This window comes from Empidonax traillii, unplaced genomic scaffold, assembly GCF_003031625.1.
Source record: "Empidonax traillii isolate 1590-97213 ecotype Southwest subspecies unplaced genomic scaffold, ASM303162v1 scaffold121:size1714817, whole genome shotgun sequence".
Taxonomy (NCBI): Eukaryota; Metazoa; Chordata; class Aves; order Passeriformes; family Tyrannidae; genus Empidonax; species Empidonax traillii.
In genome coordinates this window covers 472,306-488,692 of record NW_020955314.1, presented here as the reverse complement: position 1 = coordinate 488,692, position 16,387 = coordinate 472,306, and positions in this window count along the sequence as shown.

Genomic DNA, 16,387 nt, shown 5'->3' with positions numbered 1-16,387 from the left:
ACATGTGCTCATAAAAGCAGTACAGATGCCTATGGATCCTGCAGGTTTATTATAGGTAATATAAGCCCCTCGCCTCCTCTTACTTTTTCATTTTGGGGTAGGGGTCACGAAAAATCTGTACTGTTGTTCTATCCCATCAGCGATTTTAACTTAAAAGAACATTACCTGTTTTGATACCATATCCTTTAAAAAGGTGAAAGGTGGACAGAGGAAAGGAAACTAAACCCAGATCCAATGCTCAAGTGTTAAGAGATGGATAATGCTAAGCAGCTTCCATTACTAGTGTCTCTGTTGCATAGAGACTCCAGGAGAGACCATGAAACTGGATCCTCTAGCTCTTTTGGTTTTAGCAAGGCACTAAAAAAAAAAAAAAAAAAAAGGGCAAAATGGGAAAGGGCTGTAGGCAATTAGAGATGGCCCAACAGTACCTGAAAAGCACATAGGCATTCTTTCAAATAAAAAGCATTGTTTGCATCACCTGCAGTGGTTCAGGGGCATTTCTCAGAAGCTTATCAGCCAGTAATGCCTATTTCAAACTTTACATCAACATCATATACATCCAAGAAATGGATGGCTAAGGGTGGCGGTGTCATTGCTTTCACCCATTGCTTTGTTGCGAGATACGTCACAGCAAGAAGTGCCAACACCTCCTTATTAGTACATCTCTGTCTGATTCCTGACCTGTACCATCCCTCATGATAAATTAATTTTTGGAGGTTTTTTTGTTTGGTTGGGGTTTTTTTTTTTACACCAAAGATAAGCGAAGAATATATAAATTCTTAGCGAAGAATATATAAATTCTTAGCTCTTGGTGGCTGCTGGGAGAAAGAGAGAAGAGAACAATAACCAACCAGGTAAATCTGCACTGGAATTGGCAGGCAGTTTTACAGTGTTCTCTTACAGTACAAAGTCCTAATACAGTACTTGGTTTCCTACAGGTGCTACCATAACATGACTCATAAGAGCAAGCAGGACATAAGTTCAAAAGATACCGAATGAATTTGTAATGGCAGGTGTAAGTATCAGGTCACTAACCTTCATTAGAAGTAACATAATATTCAGCAAATCTTGACCATATCACATAGTTGAATTAAACATTTTTGTAGATTTATAAATAAAGTAGAAGGATTTATAGGAACTCCAGAGAAAAGTGTTAAAGCATGAATGCAATGGAGAAAAAAAAAAAACAACAGTGAAAACTCATAGTTTATTTGACTATTTATTTCTTAACCTAGGTTTTGTGAACTTGTGAAGTTGTAATTATTGCAGAGTTTAAAGCAGTGATCTATTCTTTATATTTATTCCAGTGGAGCTTTTGTGTTATTTTCATTAAAATAAGTGAAATTGTGTGTGGATGTACTGTTTGTAAGTAACTATTGTTTTCACAGTATATAAATCAAAAGCCTATAAATTACTAGAAGTTACAGTTTCAGTAAGATTACTTTAAAGAAATTAATCTCAGTTTTTAATACTTCAGCCAGTCAACTGCTTTTAGAAACAGTTTAAATTTCAACAGCCTGCACTGATCAAGAAAACAGTTTGGTATTGTGGCCAATACTGGATGGACATGTAATTACTTAGACAAGCCATTTCAAATGTGAATGACAAAGGTTAAGTGTTAGCAATAGCCAGGTTTTCCTTAAACTCCAAGAGTTTTACTACTGACTTTCCCAATGGCAAGCTAAGAGGAATACCAAATGAAAATTTTGCAAACCCTCCTCTGCATTCAGAAAACGACATTATTGCTTTTCAGATGTGAATCTGTCCAAAGTTCAAGGTGGTTTGATTCCCATCATTATTCATCCCTATCTTTCACAAGGCTGACCACAGGAGAAGGAAAGAGTGGAAGACCTCTGTCAAAGAAATAAAGCAGATACTACACCTGGGGAACTATTTTGTCATTTCGTGAATAATAGTGTCATGAAATGTTCCCTTCAGAATACATTTCCCTGCAGCATGGATGAGACCGGAGAGAAAAAATGGGCACCTTAAACATTCATTAGCAGAACCAGCTGCTATTTTGTCAAAGGCAGCAGAAACAATAGTGATATGAATAATAACCCCCCAGCCCCTCTGCAACAGGAACACATACATCTACACATGCAAAATTAATGTCCCCTTGAGTTTTATACCAAACCCACCCATTTGTGGTGCAAGGAAACAGTTCAATTTTAAAGGAGATGAGGGGATTTCCTATGAGAGAATAATCTCCAGACAGGCATTCACAAAATCGCTACAAATCAGTTACTAGCTCTAAAAGACAGTTCACTTTCCTGGTTTAAAACCAACAGGGGAATGAGAAACCAAAAGAGAATGTTTAGAAATGACATCTAATTAGTCTAGAAATTATGGTTTCACCTGGTATTTCACCACCAGATCTGCACACTCTGAGCCCACTTGTCCAAATATAGTTTATGACTGAGACTGGAAGTATATGCTCAGCAAAGACAAAATGCAGTGAGCAGTTTTAGAAGCCTGGGAGAAGAAAAGGACCAAGTCAGGAATAAGTATGCAATAGCATTTTTGATATCTATTATTTCCTTATAAATGGAAAGTTGTGCTGCTTAGTTCTGTGTTCACTTGTGGGGAGGTTGTTTTGTTGTTTGGGGTTATTTTATTTCTTTCTCTTAAGAAAAAAAAACCCTAAACAGCTTGTTAGAGAGACATCTTGTTGCCTGATATTTAAAGACCCAAAATGTGCTTTTAGATCAACAATATAACACTACAGACTACCACAACTACCAGTTTCAAAAGCAGAGACTAAATCTGAATGTTAAGAGGTTGGAAATAAGATAATATGGAACCACTACTCTCCAGAGGAGCAGTTTTTGACAGACCAGCAGTGGTAGGAAGCAGAAGCTGCTGGAGGTGTCTTAAAAGTATAGTTGATGTACCTATCACAGTCTTAAGCAGCTGGTTCTATTCATCTGCCTTAGGCACAGCGCCTATAAATGCCCAGGCACAGGTTCCAAATTCTGTTCCTGCCACTGGCTGTAATTATACAAATACATCACCCCATTATGGCTATTTAATGGTTTAAAATATGCGATATCCTGGGACTAATGCACTTATTTGCTCTAAGTACAGAACAGCATATTACAGTGTGTGTTATTGGTCTGTAACTCTGCTTGAATTTATTATTCAAAGCAGTTCTCCCAGGCTTCACAAAAAGTGTTCTAAAGGATGCACATCCTGAATTATCCCCTCTGCGTAGGGCCAAACATCTGCTTCTGCTGTGATCAATCACAGCAAAGACAACAAATGAAAATAGGTTGCAGCTGGTGTTCAACGTAACAAGCAACTACTTATCATAAGATGTGCATTACCACCAGGGAGGACGATTATCCCCATATTATAGATACGAAAACTAAAGTCCATGCTCAATACATTGTGTAGATGGCAACAATAGAAGCAAATCCACACAGTCCCAGAATCTACACAAGACCACAGTTATCCCCGTGCATGAGCTTGCATGCTCTACCATCATTAGCTTTGCGCAACCAAGACAAGCTTCTGACAAGTTCTGTACAGAATTTCCTTTCTGTACGCACTGCTAGTACGAAATTAATGAAATATTTATTTGTACTAATACTACTAGGTCATTTTATTTTTCTGCAAGGAAACCAAAGTTATCCCCTTAAATTACACCTTTCTACCAAGACTCCTTCTGTCTGACAAGACTCTTAGGACAAAGCAAGAATGGTAAATCTCAGCTAAGGCCATACATACAGACTCACAGAAACTTGTTACTGAAGTATTTCCCATAGAAAGTAACATTAAATAAAGTATAACAACAAATTCCTTTGTACTTTCAAGGATTTGCATGCACACAGTAATTCCTAAAAACTACTTTAGAAATTAACCACAAATTCTTTATGCATGAGCACCCCTTGAGGCGAGTACTCTACAAAGTAAAGGAATTTGAAATAGAAACACTTCAATGTCTTGAATACACACTAACACAATAGATCAAGCTAAACATAAAAGACTTGGACTATTACCCTTTAAATTACGTTAATTAAACAATACTCACTCTAACCATTGTGCATTGTCATGGTCTGATATAATAAAAACTCAATCTTTTCCCCCAAGTCTATACTCATTCATACAAATGAAAGAAAGGATTTGTCACTGTGACACGTTGAAAATCAGTACTTTTTAGACCCTTGCAGTTACTATCCTTACATTAGTTTTTTTAATGGTAATTTTTTTTTTTTAATATTATATAAACAGCAAACAACATAAACATAGACTGGATCTTCTATCACAACTAAGTAGCTAAATAAAAGCTACCTAGTGTTCCAGAAGCATTGCTACTCGCAGGTGAAAACAGTTGGTGAGATTCTTGCTTGCATTTAAGATACTTCAGATGTTGTATCCCTCCTACCCCAAATCTTTGAAAACAGCTTGTAAAGATAGTGAAACCAGTTTGACTACTAAGGAAATAACTGCTGTGGTCTGAGAAGTTCACACCGATAATTATACAGTTATCTGAGACTTTGAAACTAAGTATAAATTCTAGCATGTTCTCTCATCTACATTCTACTAAAAATATAAAAAATGACAAGAGCATCAATAATAGTGACTGGGACTTTTTTTCTTTCAGAACCGATTATCTTTTATTCAAATTTTGAAAAAAACTTTTGAAAAAAAATTCAAGATTTGTCACTTCAAACTAGCATATTCCAAAATTAGCAAGGGACAAGCAATCTTATAAAGCAGTATTTAAATCCTAGATCCTTTAAGAATGAACATGTTTTAAGATAAAAATCCTAAAGATGACACATCTATCATCACTTTTCAAGATATGACTTTAAATGACCCCTTTTTTTTTTTACCATATGTTAGAAACTTCCTTTACTATTTCAAAAAAGGAATATTTTATAATTTCCAAAAAGAAGATGTGATAATCCTACTTGGCATTGCTAAAAAAAAAAAAAAAATCAAAAATCAGTATTTCATAAGTCTGTACTACTGGATATATAAAAAGAGAAAGACAGGGAAAATAAAAATATACCCAAGATTTTTTGTCCAACAAGGAAGCAAGTTCAATGACTTAATAAAATCCCTTAACCACTAAATTCAGAAAACAATTTAAAAAGACAATGAGAAAAATGCAGCATTTTGTAAACTGTTGAATTTGCTCTACATTTTTCCCCACTCACTTTAGCTCTCCTCCTCCAACCCATGTTATTTGTCTCCTCATTTCCTACAGTAATCTAGTTGCACAAGGGGATTAACATGTCTCAAATAAGAAGGTATTACTTTAAAAATGCATTCAAGCTCAAGGATGGGTCCAAACATTCAGTTCAGACACGAGGGAAACCTGAATTCACACGAAGGTATATTTTTCACACAAGGAGCTGTTAAATCTTAACAGTGTTTAGAACACTTAACAGTGTTCTTCCAGATCAAGTCTACCCATATGAACAGGAACTTTTTTTCAGAGGTGAGAAAACCGAGGGGATGGAGTTCAGAATCAATCTAAGTTATTTTCCTGAAAACACATAAGATGAAAGAAGTCTGTACTCCTCAACAACAACTGCAGAGCATAAGAATACTTACTTATCAGTTCTCAAACATCTGTCAGTTCCAATAAGCTCTCAGTTCCTAGAGTTAAGTGGCATCAACAGCATCTTGCTGCACGTGGAAGACACCAACATTCCATACATAATGTAACTACTTCATGAAGACTCTAAAACTGTTTCACCACACCTATAGAAAGCATGAAGAAAGAGAAAACCACTAGAGAGTACTGAGTGCACTTCACCATGGAAGGAAACCCCCAAAACAATTAATTTAAGCTTCAAATTTCACTGGGGTTAACAATCCCCAGCTTCTCACATTTCCTATGTAGCTTCCTAGGTGGCAAAGGTCAGATGAGCCAGTCCCAGCTGACTTCATTTAACAAGGGTAGGGCCAAGATACCTTGGGAACAGGCTCATCTACTTGGCTTCAAAGTATTCAAGGTTGAGTGATTGCTTTTTGCCACCAACAGAAATACACCTGAGAAGGGGCTTAGTGGTTGAAGTTGACAAAATTATTTCACTACAAAAAGGTGCACAAGAGTCATATTTCTGCTAGACACTCTGTAAAGAAAGTTTGCATTGAGCCTAAATTCTGAGTCTATGGCAAATCAAAGACCTTAAAGGCAAAATTATCATCACAGACTTTCCTTTGCTGGCAATTACAGATAAATAAGATACCAATTAGAATTACTTTTCTTGAAATTACTGTTATTTAGATTTGCTTTTCTGAGAGTACTGCTCTGAGACTGGGAATATTTTTGGCATTCCTATACTGCAGAAGGAGAGACCTACTTAGAGAAAAATGACAGAAATGGCAAGAAACAATGTGAAGTTAGTAGGAAAAGTATTTCACTAAAGTTAGTAACAGACAAAATCTGAAAGATCAAATAGGTAGTCTATAGAAATAGGATAGTGATCTATTTACATGAATTCCTAAAGTTGAGCATGGGGTAGATTCAACCCAGGAAAACAGGCACAGGTGGCAGATTACTGCAAATGTGGTGCATTCTACACCAATTGTAAAAAAAATACTGACCCCTGCCTCAATGTAGCACCCTGTTTAAGTGTTTGGCAGCTCTGCTGCATGGAGTATATCATCAAACACACTAAAATTCTCTTAGCTGCTGAAGCACCTGAAAAGACAGCAGTATGAATGTCTTCATTAGAACAACATCAGCAAGAGGTAGAACCTTGGGGTGATCCATACCTCTAAAACATAAAATTTGCTTGCATTCTCTGCACCAATAAGCCTTTGTTTGGATTTTCTTCCAAGAGAAAACTAATATTTGCATGAACTTGACAAGCACTCATAATGCTTCTGGACTATATCAATATAATAGACAATAAGAATGTATGGCTAGGAGGAGGGAATTGAAGAAATTCTCCAGGTTCAGCTCTTGGAAAGTCTTCCTCTCTACCTTCTGCCCAGAACTCAAAGGAAAATTTTGTTGTTACTCTGTTACATTATCTAAAACTTTGACTCAGTACCTTGTCTAGCATGTACCTTCCAGAACAAAAAGAGAAAAAGGGGAATATGACTGCATCTGACTCTTCCTCTGCTTTCCGCAGTGGCCCCAGATGGAAGTCATCTTTTAAGCCACAGTGCTGGCCCCTGGTTTTTTATGGCCTCTGGGCATCTTTCAGTGTTAAAAAAGCTGTGGTGCTTATAACAAGTTGGCCGAATGTGTACAGAAATGTGCTGTGAGATAACAGATATTGTCTGGTTTGAAAAGGACAGGCCAGGTTCTCAGATGATATGCTGATTGTAGAGACTGCATTCACTCGTGTTGAACTTTGGATGTTTTAATAAATTTTAAAACAAGATGAAGGTCTTAAGGAAAATGGAGCATTAATATTATCCAAGAAATCCAAGGAAAAGGAATTTATTCAGCAATAGAAAAATGCTACATATGCAGTTTTACATTTTTTCTGAGAAGAATATCAAAGTAGTTAGAAATAGTATAAGGGTCTCATGCTGAACCACATTTGTAAATAATGAAAAAAGGATCTGCAGTTTCATTCCCCTTAGTGACATGATTACTACTTGGAGAATTAATATAATTTTTTAAGTTCCTTGGCTTTTATCTTTAATGCAGTTAGCCAAAAAGTAGACAGCTCTGCAAAGAAAAGGCAGGTAGCTTTAATTTTGTTGAGAGAGACCAATTTTTCTTTTTTTTTTTTCTAGTAAGCATTACATAAATCACAGACCAGGTGTCATTTGATAGATTTCATAGTTCTCACTGTAAAGTGTTCTACTCTAAATTTCTAAATGTATGAATTCAATTATTTTCTCATTCCTTTCTGAAATCAGCTTAAATTTCTGTTACTATTTTGTGTTAATTACTGTCAACGCTACTTTTCCTGATCTGCAACCGTTTGCTCTACATCAGTATTCCCAATCAAATTCCCCTGCTGTGTGTTACCCTAATCTTAGTTCATTGGTGTTTAAAGGTGTCCATGTTCTCAGCAGTGTCTGTGCATTAATTTCCAAGTTAGGTGAATGAACACAGCTCACAAATGCTATCAGGAACATTTAAAAATCTAACTCCATGACCTCTACCTACACTATTTATTTAGGTTGCATTATCAGTTGTACATATACAAACATATAAACTTCTAGCTCCTGTTTCACCCATCATTCATGTCAAGAACCTGGATAAAAGTTACGGGGTTTTTTTATTTTGTCCATGCATTTCTGATGTCAGGCCATGAGAAGTTTGGCTGGCTTGTGTGCACTTGTCTCTTACACTGCAGATAAAATGTTTACTGCTCATCTAGATCTGGAAGTTGAGATGATTAGAGTCTCTAAGTTCAGATAGAGTTTAAAATTCTCTGTCCCAGTTCATTTTCATTTTCCTCAAATTAACTCTTCTTTTGCCTTCTCTTCAGATACAAGGACATGCATCTCTCATGTTTCTTTATTGCTAAACCATCTGGAATAAATTAAAACACCTTTCTTCAAGTCAGTAAGACTCTTAACTTTGGTTTGAGTGAGAAGTACAGACCCTAAAGTCTGGAGGTAGGCAGTGTTTCTTCAGTGTAGCATAATCTCATTTCCCCTTCGAAGCTTTACAAGGAAGTAGTCAAAAAAGGCATAAAACTAAGTACCTGAGGCACAGGCTACTCTGAGCCTGCAGCATACTATAATTATGGAATTATCTATAAGAAGTACAACACACATAATGTGAAATCATAGCATCATTAAGGTTGGAAAACACCTCCAAGATCATCAAGTCCAACCTTAGAACAAACTACGTCAACTACACCACAGCACTAAGTGCCACTTCCAGTCATTTCTTGAACACTTCCAGGGATGGTGACTCCATCACTTCCCTGGGCAACCCTTTCCAATGCTTAACCACCCTTTCAGTGCAGAAATTCTTCCTGATGTCCAACCTGAACCTCTCCTGGTGCAGCTAGAGGCCATTTCCTCTTGTCCTGTTTCAAGTTCCTGTGAGAAGTCAACCCCTACCTTGCTACAATGTTTTGTAGAGAGTGATAGAGCCTCCTTTCCTCCAGGCTAAACAATCCCATCTCCCTCAGCTTCTCCCCATAAGACTTGTGCTCCAGACCCTTCACCAGCTCTATTGACCTTCTCTGAACAAGCTCCAGCACCTCAATGTCTCTCTTGTAGTAAGCAGCCGAGAACTGAACACAGGGCTCAAGGTGCAGCCTCACCAGTGCTGAGTACAGGGGGTGAATCGCTTCCCTGGTCTTGTTGCCCTCATTATTTGTGATACAAACCAGCATGCTTTTGCTTTCTCGGCTACCTGGGCACACTGCTGGCTCATGTTCAGCCAGCTGTTGACCAGCATCCACAGGTCCTTTTCCACTGGGCTGCTTTCCAACCACTCTGCCCCAAGCCTGGAGCTCTGCATGGGGTTACTGTGACCCAAGTGCTGGACCTGGCACTTTGCCTTATTGAACCTCATACCATTGGCCTTGACCCATCAATCCAGCCTGACCAGATGACAGCACAAAAGATGTTCCAGAATGCTCTCCATATCCAACTGCCCAGAACACCACGCAAGCTGCTAAAGGTCAGAAAAGTGTGACTTTCATTTTAAGATTGCATGGGGGAAAAAAAAAAAAAAAGGTGGGGGATGGAGAAGGGCCTTTGTATTAACTACAAATTTGCAATTTCTTCTGATGTCCATAAGATATTGTGAAAAAGGAAAATGCTATAGTAGGTCTTCCAGTCCAGGCTGAGATATTGCTCTCACTGAAGTACAGCAGGGCTCACAAAGTACATACAAAACAGCACCCAAAAATTATTTATAAGTTAATTTTACATGTTAGCATTATTTACCTGTCTGGTCTCATGCCCAGTACTTAATCTATTTTGGGGGAAACACATAATGCAATGAACAATCAGTTAATGACTGACATCATAACTTTAAAAGTTTGAGCAGTTTATAGAGAAGCAAGATACAGAACAGCACATTCTCCCCAAAAATGACATAGAAACTACTCATTGCTTTTCACATTTATAAGCGCTTTTTTTTCCCCCCACCTTAAAAGGATAACATCAGTTAATTTAGTATATATCAATACATATTATAGGAATATACTAACAGTTTCCTCCCCAGTTTCTAAGAGGGAGTGCAATGTATTTCATTTTAGTGTTAGATCAGAGTGCTGATTCTAACAATGGTCCTTAATGCAAATTTACAGAGCAAACAGGAGCAAACCAGGCCTGTCTGCTTTGAATGAGATGCAGGAAGGAAACATATGTTAATGAGGAAAATAAACCAGTAGGAATCCTTTCGGGTAATTCTCATTATCCAAAAGCCTTTAAGTGGTTGAATCCTTAAATTAGTTAATGTAAACTCAGGTTGCATCACTGAATTGTAGTAGTGACATGGACTTGCATCATTCCAGAGCCTCAGTCACGGTTTACATTGGCACTGCCTCTACCTTCACAAGCGGTAAAGAGGAAAGTGTATCTTTCTGCTTTGTCTTTGGCTTAGGGCAATGAATGTCACCGAAAGGAATTTTTTTCTTTTGGCTGTTACTCCTGGATGGCACTATTCCAGCACAAAGCAAAACAGTTTTGTGTGCCTTTGTGGGTGTGGATGAGTTATGCTAACACAGGCTACACACAGGGAAGCTATAGGTAAATGTTTTCTTGCTGCGTTCACAGTGTGGAGCAGAAAGAGAGCTTTTGTAATGCAAGAATTATCTTATGAGGGTCCTCAAAATACTTTTTTTTTTCATTTTGTCTTTCAAATGATCAAATCCTTCTTGGCTGCTAGGCCTCCACAGATACACAAGCACAAACATCCACCTTAAATTCAGCCGGCTATATAGAGCAGTTCTGCCCATCTCAAAAAGAGCTTTCTGAAAGTCTGAGAGACACTGGAAGGGAAGACATGTTATACTAATGAGAAATCACATCTAGCTTGCTTTTGTTATTTCTATGTTTGTTTTGTTGAAAGCAGTATTGTCTTTTTTTATCCTAATTTCAAGAACAGCTTTTGCATATGCAAGCCTTTCTCTATATGTAACACAGGGCTCAGGAAGACACTGGTCATAACATTTTGCATCCTTCGCTCCAGATACAGTAAAATATACAGCCAGATAGGAGCTTTCACAGTCCAGTCAGACTGAGGACAGCTTGAACTCCTTCAGTAGCTCTAATTTGAAGAATCTGGTGGCAAACTAACAATATCTTCAACTCCTGAGACCCTGAAGGCAGTATGGAAGCACCCTAACCTCAGTGCATTTGATTATTGGAAGGGAGAGAGAAAGAAAAAGAGAAAAGAAAATAAAAAGGCCAGTTCCTGGTTCTTTCTGCACCAGAATTTGGGGGTGATTAGTGCCTTGGTTCATTCACCTACTTTGCTCTCTAAAGATATCTACTTGCCTGGTCACTTCGCCTTCTCTCTAGGCATGCAAAAGTTTCCTTGCCTCTAACAAAAATAGTCCTAAAATCACAGAGGGGAAAAACCATAGCTTACAATCTTTCCTGTAATTTCCTACTTGAGCTCCTTTTATTCCTTATGAGTCATCATCACTTATTACTTCAGTTGCCCTACAGCTCCTGGAACTCATGCAAAAAATTTCCCAAAGTTACACTTAGGTCATTTGTTGATATCATAGAGACTTTAACAACCACTTCAAGCTGCAATTTGCTTGATCCCATGTGCACATCAAAATAAAAACAGCTACTGCTGGACTTACAAAAAATTAAGTTGTTTAAATTAAAAAGAAATGTGTTCAATTAGGACATTTCACCAAATAGGTAGCATTTAGTAACAACCAGACTGCAAAAGAAAAGCAAGACAAAATGGCTCATGGCATTAGCATGGCTTTCATTTTATTCGTATCATCAGGGGGACAACTTAGCACCCACATTGTGCAATAATTTAAATGCCTGGCACCACTTATTCCATTTTGAGACACCAAAACAGGACCCTCATATAATTTACGTGGAACACAGTCACTCTCAAAACTTGACAGCCCGTGGCTGAGTACTGAGTGTCTTGAGAGCAGGTAGCACTGAACTCAACTGAGAAGGGAAGAGGGCAATCCTCATTAGATAATCATGTAACACATCTGGCCACAACAAGGATCCTTCCCCTGGGCTCCTTCAAGAAAGGAAACTCAAGTTTTAGCCTGAAGCAACTGTTTATAGAGACAGGCTGGGAATCAGTTCTTTTTAACCCAGAATCCATTTTAACAACTTTATAGCTAAAGAAATGGTTGACTGCTCTTTTGAATCACATACCATGAGGAAAACCTTTATTCATATTAAAATAGAAACCTTGAACCCTTTGTTCATATTAAAATAGAAAGTATGTAAAAAATGAGAAAGTATAATGTCTCCTTTTAATGGAGAAAGAGAGTGAGGGAATGTATGAGGCTGAGGATACATAAAAGGGCAAAGTAACTTCCAAAAATTCATTGCATTGCTACAAAAATACTTTCTATAGGGTGTTCCTGTCGAGGCAGACTGTTTTGAAACCACCACATGCTAGACCTGCAGAGCTATAAAGCATGTAAGTCACCTTTTAGCATGTTTCTGCAGACTTTTAACTTTCTGAGCCAGCTATGCTGAAATCAGAGTTTGAGACCCAAACTCTGGCTCAGGATATGATGTGCACCACAGAATGGAATTGGAATGGCATGCCCAGAGAGGTGGTGGATTCACTATCCCTGGAGGTTTTTAAGATGAGGCTGGATGTGGCACTGAGTGCCATGATCTAGTAATCACAGTGGGGTTGAATCAAGGGTTAGACTTGATCTCGGAGGTCTCTTCCAACCCAGTTAATTCTATGATTCTATGAATTTAAGCTCTGTAAGATACTTTGTTTACAAAATACAGGCTCTGTGGCCACCTGTCTTTTAAAGTCTCTAAGTAACCGTCTCAACCTCTATGTTGGGTTTAATTTATTTGTTTCAGAACAGACAGCCCTAGGCAGCCCCAAACATGCAACTATCAGAGCTTTGTTTGAAGCTCCCATTTTTAACAGTTGCAGGAACGAACTGACTTCTGCTGTAGGGGTGTTTAGGAGATGCATTTCCAAGGTGTTTCTCTGCTGTTGTGACAGGAGCTTCTTTTAAAAGTGAACTCAGGGGTTTCTGAGGTAATCACGTGAATCGGCACAGCTGGACCTCAGAGCACAGGTAACTACATCAGGCATTATAGAATATGTAATAAAATTAAGAGGGAAGACAATGCTGCTCCTTGTATAAGTAGACAGAGATCTACTTCCCCCCCCCCCCCAATCACACAGGACTTTATCTTGAGAAAATGTGGTATGATTTCTACTAAGTCAGACAGACAGAATGCTTCATACGTTGCTATTTCCTTCCTCTTACAACACAAATTAGCCGCGGTTTCTGAAAATTCATTAATGTTCCTTGCAATGGAGAGTATGATATGGTCCTTAGTAATTTTTAAATGGGGAAAACCAGAACTATGGAGTCACTGTCCGACAAAGGATGATTCAGAGGGATTGTCTTAAATCTTTTTAATCTATTTTTTAAAATCCTTTGATTTTAGTGCAAAGAAGAAATATTACAAGGGTGGAGGGAGAAAAAGGACTTCAGAACCTCCCTAGAATGAAATACAGTTTCTGGGATCTTGCTGAAAAAACTGCTGTATTAAAGGATGGAATGGCATTTCAGTAAATAAATCCTATAACATATTTCCTTATTGCACGATGGAATTAATTCAGAAGACTTTAGTTGTCAAGGCATTTTTATTATTGATACTAGTTGAAATGTATTTTTGAAAACGAAGTAAAACTTGAAAAACTGTAAACACTAAATTCGAATTGAAGTGACAGTAACATAAAAGTTACCTATGCAGGTTTAGTATAGTAAATAACTACAGACAAATAAATTAGAATGTAAGTCACTGGGTTCTTGAACTAATTAAAACCTAATACAGCTTAGAAACAAATCTTTGAAACTCAATCCCAACTTGACTGTTTTGTTTTACAGAGGCAATGATAAAACACTTCTGTTGTTTGAGCTGCTTCCTATTCTGTTACTGATGCAGTTTGATCCCTAAATTTTCAGATTAGGAGCAGCCTAACTTCTCACACACAGAAATGCTGTGAAAAAAGTATAAAGTTGTAAAACCTGAAAATTCCAGGAGACAGAAATAACAGTCCCTACTAGCAAAAATCTGTTGCTCAATGAGAAAGAACTCATGTCCTTATAGGGTGCTGCAAGGAAGTACTTTTTCAAGGAGGTAAAGCCTTTCAAATTGCCAAGTGACATACTCACTCTCATGGCCAGCAACTCTGTCTGGAACAAAACAAAAAAGCCAGACTCAGAGCACTAATAGCATTGTTGCTTCCTTTTCCTGTAAGTGTTAAGGAGGAACCAAAATATACTCATTCACCAAAAAAAGGAATAGAAATATACACCACATGGGAATTAACCACACTGCCGGACAACTCCAAACCCTTAAAAGTTTCAGAAATTAGTCAGTTTTCTACATAAATGGAAGCTTTATTTTTTATGTTCAGGATGATTCATTTCAGAGCTGGAATACATACAAGGTTACTTATAATATACTACTATAGATTGTAGGGAAAGGGCTAAAGAAGAAACAGGATTACTGTAAAACCTTCAATTCTCCTGTCCTCACCTATTATTCTCCAGGAGCTCTTAAAACTATAAATACTGCTAAAATGGTTCAGTTGCATTCCTTTACTAAATAAATCAAATGTTTGCATAGCACAGTAAGCATTCAGACCTGTTCAATATCAAAGACCAGATTCCAAGATCCTGCATTTCAACAAAAGCTGAATAATAGGGCCTCAATTGCATAAAAATATGCCAATACTTATAACAGTATTTAAATGTCTCCCAATCATCAAGAACTTAGGGTCAAAGTGACTGCACATTTACTTATGGCAGAGTTAAAGTGATGATGGTATAGACAGATACTCAGTGACTTCTTTATGATGCATCTTCACTCACAAGCACTACAGACTTGTACAGTGTACATTTTTAGGAGGATTAACCTACTTTTGACTTCTTTGTTACAATTCAGAAACCTAAATTAATGAGCCCAGCTCCCCTCCCCCACCTTACTTGAAAGAAATAGGCACTTAACTGTCAAAATTAAGCTTGAAATTACTCCCTACACTGCCACCACCAATTACATTCTCATGAAATTACCTTTTGTATAAGCACATCAATACTGGCATACAAAGCATTTCTATCCACAGGTCACCAGTTCCAATCTCTACAAGTCTGAAAGAAAAAGCTGCTGTATGTAAAATTGGTGGTCAGTGTTCAGTTTCAAGTGAGAGGTGGCTGCTATGACAATGCTGCCAAGACATTTTGCATAACCTTAGAAAAGAGTCCAAGGATTGTATAAATACTGACACCAAGTTCTCCGCATTCTTAAGTAAGTGGTCCCCAAAGGTCAGGGAGAAGTATAACTTCTGGAACAGTCTCAAGAAAACACAACTGCAGCTGCCTGTTATATCTGCTCTGTGAACGACCAGAGGTTGAATTTCAGCATCCAAGTGTGTCAGCAGCATTAAAAATTATACTGCAGCAAAACAAAAAGAAACCCTTTGTAAGCAGCTTCATGAAGAGCACTAAAGACTGAACACAGATCTTAAATGGTCTTGATTTTTGTCTTGTTAACTTAGGAAGAATATGCAATGATGCCTCAAGTTCCCATTCCCTTTTTCTTAGTACATAGATACATGAGCTTGGTCCTGCTGTCATTTTGATGCCAGCTACAGAATTTAAAAAAAAACAAACAAAACCAAAACAAAATCAAACAAACAAACAAAAAAAAAAAAACAACAAAGGAAGGGAAGAAAGGAAAGGAAAGTTTGCAGTTAATTCCATCCTTGTATTCAAACTTGTACTTCTCTTCCTGCTTAAATTTGGAAGGAAGTCCTTTTATACACAGCATACTTCCTTACAGCATTCCCAAAGAAGGGATAATGAGACAATTTATTGGAAAAGGATCAGTTTTGTTTTCCAGGCCTTACTATGCTTAAGGTGACACTGGAGCAGAGTCCTTGAAAGAAGCAAAGACTTTAGCAATGGAAATGATTTGTAGTGTTGCAGTTGGATTGGGTTTGCTGCTGCAGGCTGCAAAGTTCCTTCACTCACCTCTATAATACAGAGACAGACATGCTTTGTTTTACTGGATGACCAGGAGAGATTGGCAACATTCTCTTCGCTGTAAATCACACTGACATATTAATCTTTAATAAGAACAGTCCAGCAAAGAGCTAGAACTATGTTTACCACATGTTCTCAATTTTCTTGTTTCCTCTGGTTGTCAATCCTGCAAACACATCACTGATTTCCTGCATCTAAGTGTCCCAGTCTAAGCTTATGCACACAGTTGGAATATATCACAGAAAACT